Source organism: Amblyraja radiata, chromosome 6, assembly GCF_010909765.2.
Source record: "Amblyraja radiata isolate CabotCenter1 chromosome 6, sAmbRad1.1.pri, whole genome shotgun sequence".
In the NCBI taxonomy this organism is placed as follows: Eukaryota; Metazoa; Chordata; class Chondrichthyes; order Rajiformes; family Rajidae; genus Amblyraja; species Amblyraja radiata.
Genome location: NC_045961.1, coordinates 33,392,276 through 33,401,443, shown reverse-complemented (window position 1 = coordinate 33,401,443; position 9,168 = coordinate 33,392,276). Strand labels below are relative to the sequence as shown.

General features: G+C 40.9%; 1 long non-coding RNA gene across 1 annotated transcript; it reads right to left on the bottom strand.

The window, feature by feature from the left end:
* Positions 1 to 576: 576 nt before the first annotated feature.
* Positions 577 to 8,871, bottom strand: LOC116973985. The gene is made up of 3 exons (XR_004412234.1): positions 8,861 to 8,871; positions 7,534 to 7,541; positions 577 to 609 (listed from the first exon to the last, which is right to left on the bottom strand). It is a non-coding gene; the product is annotated as an uncharacterized LOC116973985 (long non-coding RNA).
* Positions 8,872 to 9,168: the final 297 nt, after the last annotated feature.

Below are 9,168 nucleotides of genomic sequence, written 5' to 3'. Positions count from 1 at the left end.
TGTATGAGAGTTCAAATTTCAACCGTTAAAACAGCATTTGCTCATTGTAATCCATTTTACTGTTTGTCACATCATATATGTTCAGCTGCATCATTGTAATATTTTGATTTCGGATCCTTTGCAGAAGCCATAGTGCTTTCTGGTAAACAAAATATTGCAACAATGGTGAGGTTGTACAAAGCTGCGAGAAATCAAATGATGACGCTAATAAGAGAGTGTGGAAAACCTTTAAATAGCACCAAGATGAACAACACAAACCAAGCTGAGAGGTAATGCAGTAACACACTGATTAATACAAAGCAATCAAGCCCACTCAAACTTCCAGTAGCTCGGATTTGATACAGTCTCACAGCAGGGATGATGAAACAAAAGTAAAGCAGATGCAATTGTGGCATGAACTGGCATGATTTGAGGATTGAAAACTGGAATCAGTATTAGACCACTGCTTTGTGTTAGGAGAAATGGCGGAGAAGGCACACGTGGTGTTGGGATCAGGGGATGTCGAGCACTCGGTGTTGACACAAGAACATATGAAATATGAGCGGCAGAAGGCCATTTGGCCCTTCATGCCTGTTCCACCATTCATTAAGATCATTGCTGATCTTCTACCTCAGCACTATTTTCTTGTACTATTTCCATGTCAATTGGTTTCCTTAGTGTACTGAATGACTGAGCCTTCACTCCTCGGCGGCCGCTCCAGACATTTCCAAGCTGCCGAGGAGTGTTCACCTGATGCCGGCATTCCAGCTTTCTGGCAAGAGGGCCTGAAAACATCGGACTGGCTGCGGAGGCCACAAATAGGCCCCGACCTCGGGTGATCACTGAGGGAGAGGACTGAACTTTCTGTTGCCTTTCCCCACAGTGGAAATTGTTTATTCTGTTGTGGGGGGACGTTTGTGTTGAATTATACAATATGTTGTGTCATTTTTCTTAATTTTAATTTTTCTATGGATGTACGGAAGCTTAATTATTTTTTTTCTATGTAAAGCACTTTGGTCTCAACGCGAGTTGATTTAAACGTGCTATATAAATACATTTACTTTACTTTACTTTACTTCAGGCTAGAGATTTCTGAAAGTTCAGCACCTTCCCTTGAATGGAAATAGACACAAGCTGCTGAAGTAACTCAGAGGATCAGGCAGCATCCCCAGAGAAAAAGGATTTGTTATGTTTCGGGAAGGGACACTTCTTCAGACTGAAAGTAGAGGGGAGAGAACTGGAGGTAAGAATAGGCCAGAACTAAGCAGGGCCGGCAACAGTGTTAAGAGAGAGGGAACACAGGGGATACTTGAAATGAAAGTCCTGAAAATTCATTGTTCAATTCAAGAAGTATTTCCTTATCTCAATTCCAGCCTGTATTTCAGAACTGTGAATTCTCATCCCAAGTTCCTCAGATAGAGGGATAATTCTCGCTGCATCTCACCAGCTAAATTTTTGTGCTTTTGCAAATATCGGTGATCTCCTCTTATTCTTCCAAACTCTAAAGACTTCTTCTCACACAGCAAATCAGTCATCCAAGGAGCAAGTCTGCTGAATCATTGTTACACTTCCAGTGCAAGTCCTTCCCATCTTAGGTAAGAAAAACAAAACTGCACAGAATGCTCCAGATGTGGTCTCAGCAGCAAACTACACCATCGTAGTAATGTGCCTGTCCCACTTAGGCGACTTTTTAGGCGACTGCAGGAGACTATGCAGTCGCCACATGTTCGCGGGTGGTTGCCGGTAGTCGCCTTCATGGTCGTGAGGAGTTCCTGCAGTCTGGGAACTAGTCGCGGCCTCATTATTCAACATGTTGAAAAATTAGCGGCGACTAGGATGCAGCCGCCGTGGAGAGTAGCGAGAATTCTCATGCTGTAGGTGGGTCGCCAGGAGGTCCTAGTGGGTTGGCAGGCGGTCGAAGGTTCTCTTAGGTTCTCGTAGGTTGTAGCCGGTGCTGACTCATTGGGGAAAAAAACATAAGCAGTAGTTTTCAGAACCAAGGGTAACAGACCGGTAATGTTAATGTCCGCCGAGCTTCACAGCCGTGTATCTCTGGCTTCTTAAAAGTTGTCTCCACTCCTTCTTCTACCTTCTCCCCCCCTCCCCCCCCCCCTCTCCCCCCCTCTTTTAAAGGACTTATGTGACCCTTCCCATGCACTGTGCTTTCACCGTCTTAATTACAGCACCAACCTTCCTGTTCATCGTGGTGTGTGTCTGTATCACATTTGCTTTGCACCGTGTGAATTTCACTCAGACAGTGCACTCCCCGCTTGCCCTGTCCCCCCAACCCCCCCCCCCCCCCCCCCCCCGCCTGCATAATGGGCTGGTGAAGGAAGCGATGTGTTTGTGTGTGTTCCACTCTGACAGTCGCCATACCAGTTGCCGGTTTTTCAGGCGACTGCCGGCAGTTTGACTGTCACCGGCATTCGTCTGAAAAATCACCTAAGTGGGACAGGCCCATAAGACTTCAATTCCCCAGTATTGAAACCCTCTTGTAATGAATAATCTAATACAATTTGCTTACCTAATTACCTGCTATGTTTGTACATTGTCCTTCTGTTATTTGTATGTATGTACATCTTTGAACACCAACAACACCAGTCTTCTACCATTCACCAAGCTCTCTGCTTTTCTGTTATGTTCAGCTCACACTTGTCTATAATATAATATAATCCATTTGAAATGCTGTTACTCACTTAGTCAACTTGTCTTTGTTTCCTTGAAGCCTCTTTACATTTATTTTCTCACTCACAGTCCCACCTTGTTTTGTATCATCAGCAAACGTGGAAATATGATAATTGGTCTCCTCAGCCAAATGGTTGTGAATAGCAGGGACCCGAGACCAGTCACCGCACAACCTTACACGTCACAGTCTGACAATTTGAGAATAATCTCTTTATTCCCACTCTTAGCTTTCAGTCTGACAACCAATTCTCAATCCATGTCACTTCTCTCGTACAATTTAACACTTATTTTCTGCATCTCCTCATTGTCGCTAGACTGTTGATTTTCTGAAATAGTTTTTTTTTGTATTTTCTTTAGTGAAGACAGATCAAAGTAATTGAAGGAGTTGTAGAGAGCAGCACCTAATGTGGACTTTGGGGGATAATCTGTAGCGTATCGGTGGGTTGGGAGAGACCAGTACTTGTTGGGATCAGGGAAGTCCAGTACTAATTCTTAGAGGATCAGGGATGAGAACAGCGTTTGACCTCCAAGTCCGATTTCCCTCTCAAACTGCCCTTACCTCACAAGCACTCTTCTTCCCATTATTTTCACTTATGGTTCATCATGAAGACTTCTTGAAGATCTATCTTTGAACGTCATTGCTGAATTGCATACTAGACAGATATTAAAGGATCAAAAGCCATTTGCCAGCAATTGAATCACCAAGCTAAGTGATTTGAAGCAGTAGTAGTCTCTCGTATGCAACATACTCGAGAGATTCTTCTAATTTTAGTAAATCAATTAGAATAAAAGTATCCTACTGTTAACGTTACAGCTGAAAGATGGTAAAGAAATGAGCGAATCTGTCATCTCAAAGACATACCATGACCTCATGAATGAGTAAGCATGTAAGTGGGAATATTCCACTGCAGGATAAAACATGTGCGCTCATGACAGCATTATGTAATTAGAAAATTGTAGAAAGTTAGGTCCTGCTTGAAATGCTGCGTGCTGCATGCAGAGCTGCAACTGGCAAATTGGAATGAGAACTGATAAAGTTGACACCACTCATTACTTTTCACAGCTGAAATAATACTGTTTTCTAAAAGTAAGTTGGCACGGCTTTGCCAAAATGTAACAGTGCACAGTGGCGCAGCAGTAGATTTGCTGCCTTACAGCGCCAGTGACCCGGGTTCAATCCCGACAATCTATCTATGCTGTCTGTCTATACAGGTGATCGCTGGTCGGTGCGGGCTTGGTGGGCTGAAGAACCTGTTTACACATTGTATCCCCAAACTAAACTAAACTCAATTTGTTCAATTCTCAATACACCGCATGCTTGGGTAACTGGTAAATATCAAAGACATGTTATTGCTTAAGTCATGGTGTTCTGTGCCAAACTGAATATTATGGAATGTGTGCCATGCCTTAATGCAGCCTCCGAATCCATATTATGAGGAAACATAGTACACACACTCGGATACACACACACAAAACATAGAAAGGAATAGACAGGAACGGGCCCTTCATCCCAAAATGTCTGTGTTGAACATGTTGCCAAGCTAAATTAATCTAATTGACCCAAACCCCTCCATTCACTGCAGATTCATATGCACTTCCTTGCAACTCCCAATCAAATTTCCTATAACTGTTTCAAAGAATCTTGAAGCATTAAAATTTATGTAGGAAAATTTAGGAACCAAAGAGCTTCAGGAAGGTTGTCTCACCACCTGGGTATCACAGGAGTTAACACGTCCCTCTTGGCAGCCGCAAGAATTGAATGATCTGGTGGTTGAGGCGGTATCATTGATGCCAGGAGCTGTAAGGGTTTCACACACTGATTGCTCAGCTCTCAGCATTCTGTGTATTGAGTGAAAACAATCTTGGCAATACTTCTTATTTTGTAAACCATCCAACATTTGCCGATCACAAATATTTCAACTCTGCTGTGGCGTAAAACCAGACATTGACTTTAAAAGCCCGATGAGGGCAGCACTGGTGAATCCAATCATTCTTCAGCAGCAGCAGGACTGGTCTTGGCCCTGTAACTGGCAAGAAAGTAAGATTCTCCGACTTGTTTTAGTCAAGTCAGTGGAGAACATTGTTATGCAGCTTCAGTTGCCTTAGGACAAAGATGATAGAAACATAGATAATAGGTGCAGGAATGTGCCATTCGGCCCTCCGAACTAGCACCGGCATTCAATATGATCATGGCTGATCATCCAGTATCAGTACACTGTTTCTGCTTTCTCCCTGTATCCCTTGATTTCGTTAGCCCTAAAAGCTATATCCAACTCTCTCTTGAATTCATCTAGTGAATTGGCCTCCACTGGCTTCTGTGGTAGAGTATAGCTTATAATAGCAAAGGGATTCTTTAGGATGGGACCTTTTATGAATGACAGGGTACAAAGGGGGATCTTCACAATCTTTTTGAAAAGAATTGTCCTACGAATTTCATTATATTTGGTGCTCGTGAAAGGACAAGGGATCCAAATATGTTGTCGATTTATATTTGATGAGTTAGGAGAATCTGCGGCTTGTCCAATGAATGAGTGAACCATACAAATTGGTCCTTGATGCCAGAGAAATCTGTTGTGGTCAGGACTTGGGAAGAAATTTGGGAAAAGAGCCTTAAATAGATAACACACTCTCATATTTCACAATATCTGTTTCAGCCTCAATCTTTTCAGATTACAAATTTTTTTAACCAATATTATGTGTATCTCCAACCAGGGCGGAATAACAAGTCGTCCTTTAACTCCAGCTGTTTGACTGAATAACAAGTAATACAGGGTACATTTGCTATGTGACTCATCTCACAGAACTCGCAACCCAAAACCACAATTTTCCATGTTACAGAAACTTGAGGAAAGGTGCGGCAATTGTCATGCAGGATTCCGGGATTTCTGCTTAAACCATCATCACAATTACAAGTTAGAGCATTTATCGAGATAAACATATCGATCAAATTCTCCACCCCGAGGGCTGTGAAGACTGAGTTATTCACTTCATTCAGAAAAAGAATTGAAGGATTCCTGAATTTTAGGAGATAGGGGTTTATAGGAATTATGTAGGAAGATGAAGCTGAAGTGGACAATCAGATGATCTTGATGAATGATGGAGCATCAATAAATATTCTAACTTGCATTAGTGATGAACAAGCTTTTATAAAGTTTTTAAGTTTTTATGATCAATAGGATAATATGAAAAGCTGTTTTTGCTTGTCTACAGAATGCTCGAAGCTACCTCATAGACAAATGGTCCCGCAAGAGCTTAAAAATGCACGATCACAATTATTTATCATCTCCATGTAATCCCTCATTCAAAAAATATATATTTTTGAATCATGTAAGTTATTTATGCCATGATCCTTACAGCTGAATGAATGTACTCCAATGAAATAAAAACAATGAATAGCTATTAATTAAATTTATTACGATATTAAACCTAAGTCAATTATGACTTTTGGTGATAAATGTATTGCTTCCCACTGTGCTTTTATAATCTCTATCTATCTGTGAACTTGTATTATATGATTTGCATTTCTCCTAATATATATGGTTATATTCCTCCCGTAACTAGTTGCTTCTCTCTAGTGTAAATAGGATTAGATTAGATTAGATTAGATTATTTAATGACCACACAGTCAAGCTGGTGGAATTCAGGTTCAGTACAGGATGTTACAAGGTAGGCTGATTCCCGTCAAACATAACATAAAACACAACATCATACAATATACAGTACATGCATGGGGAGGATATGTGCTGTTATCATAGTGTGTTCAGAATTCGGATTGCGTGTGGGTAAAAACTGTTTTTAAATCGAGATCCAGTGATAAGTAGATGCAACATGACTTCAAAGCTTGACAGGGACTTGATGTCATTAATTCACAAGAAAATAGTGATGATACAAATAAATGGATACATAGACACATAGATAATTCCAGTTGCCGGTTGCCGCTATTCGGTCCTTCGAGCCAGCAAGCCATTCAGTATAATCATGGCAGATCATCCACAATCAGTACCCTGTTCCTGCCTTCTCTCCATATCCCTTGATTCCGCTCGCCCTAAGAGCTCTATCTAACTCTCTTTTGAATGCATCTAGTGAATCGGCCTCCACTGCCTTCTGAGGCAGAGAGTTCCACAAATTCACAACTCTCTGGGTGAAAAGTGTTTCCTCATCTCAGTTCTAAATGACCTACCCATTATTTTTAAACTGTGCTCCTGGTTCTGGACTCCCCCAACATCGGGAACATGTTTCCTGCATCCCCACTAGTCACTACCTGCCATTCTGAAAGGGACCGTTAATTCATACTCTTTGTTTCCTGTCTGCCAACCAATTTTCTATCCATGTCAGTAACCTACCCCCAATACCATGTGCTCTAAATTTGCCCACTAATCTCCTGTGTGGGACCAAAGGCTTTCTGAAAGTCCAGATACACGACATCCACTGCGTCTCACTTATCCATTTTACTTTTTACAGTACATCCTCATAACATTCTGTTACTAGAATCATTGAACTGGCCAGAGTGGTTTATTCTTCTTGCAACTTGACAGCGGTGTCTGCACATGGAGAAAATTCTTGTTTATCATCTCTAATTGAAATGAAAACCACAAAAAATAAACTGTATCCTAACATTTCTGAGCCAAAGCTCCTTCAATATCTTTGACCCTATCCGCTCGTCAGCTATTCCATCTTCCTTCCGTCTATTTGGACAGGGGACCAGAGGGCATACATTCTGGAAGATTCATTAATGTGACACGGAATTAATTGACAATGAATGCTTCCAAGAGCAATATGTGCGAATACTGTCAGTAACCACAGAGAGGAAAGTGAAATATAATGTTTGACCTGTGACCATTCCAGAAGTGATTTAGTTGTTCATTCAACCTCAGAGCCTTCTTTTATGAATACCTTTCTGTTGCGAGAGAATTAATGTGATTTGAAGGAGTAAATGACGTCTAATGTGTTTTGGTAGTTCCTGCATAGTTTATAGTGCTACTTGGGAGGATTTACACTAGAGTGGCAGGGAGTGGAAACTAGAGCAGGCAGTCAGCATATGGAAGAACTGATGGGAAGGTAGATGTTATGAACAGTGAGTGTCAAAGGAAGAACAGGCAGGGTAAGGTTAATGAACATAGTGAGGGTGATGGTCTGAAGCGTGTTTATTGTGGTGCAAGGAACATTATGCGTGAAGCTAACAAACTTAGAGCATGAATCAGTGCATGATGTTGTGTCGAAAGGGGAGATTTAATTGCGAGATAGACGGGACTGACAGCTCAACTTTTCAGGGTTTTGATGTTCCAGATGTGATGGAGAAAGAGGTAGAAAAAAGATGAAAGAGTTACATTAATAATCAGGGAGAATGTCACAGTGGCAATCAAAAGGTCCAACAGGAGGGTTCATCTAATGAGGCAATATGGGTATACCACAAAAATAAGAAAGGTGTAATCACGTTCGTGGGATTATACTATAGTCCTTCCAATAAGTCAGTGGTTATATGGTTATATAAGTCAGTGGTTGATAGAGGGACAGATATGTAGATAGGTTTATCAGAATACAGAGTTTGTTACCCTGGGACCCAATTGTGAGCTGAGTGAATTAGAGATGTTAGAACAATTAGTCTTCCTTTGAAAAATAGTTCAGAAATTCAGTATATCTTGATTGCTGAATTGTCACAGAGGAGAGCTATTGGCCAATTTAAAATAAAACATATATTGAATGAATTCCTCATCACACAGGTGAGGAATGTGTCAATATTTTTCCATGTTGAAATCTTTCATGCAAGCATTAAGCAATAGTTCTTTTGGTTTTCATAAGCCTTCACTACATTTGTATCAGTCTCAGCTCATTAGTTTCCACTTAGTGCTCAGGCAAATGAACATTTCAGCTTAGCTAACCACAAAAAATAAACTGTATCCTAACATTTCTGAACCAAAACACCTTCAATATCTTTGAGCCCATCCACTCATCAGCTATTCCATCTTCCTTCTGTCCATTTGGACAGGGGAACAGAGGGCATACATGCTGGAAGGCTCATGGGTGTGACACAGAATTAATTGATAATGAATGCTTCCAAGAGCGATATGTGCGAATACTGTCAGTAACCACAGAGAGGAAAGTGAAATAAAAATTTTGACCAGTGACCATTCCAGAAGTGATTTAGTTGTTCATTCAACCGCAGAGCCTTCTTTTATGAATACCTTTCTGTATAAACAGTTTGTTAAGTATAAGGCAGCCAGTTTTTATTAATTATTCTGGTCATTACTCATGTTGGCACTTTTCCAGAGGTCAGATACCCTTTCTCAGATATACTTCTCCAGCATCTTCGGCTAGATGATTTACATTTTCTAATGCCTTTTCATATCTGGTGTATCCTTTCATTATATACAAGGATCTTTGTGAAGTGTCAAAGGCTCAAGGGTTAGCCTTGCATGAAAATTCATCCCAGTAAAAGGTTCTGGGGAATCATAGTTCATGATTAAGTTGTTTATGCTCAGTACGAGGTAGGATGGCATGTTGAAT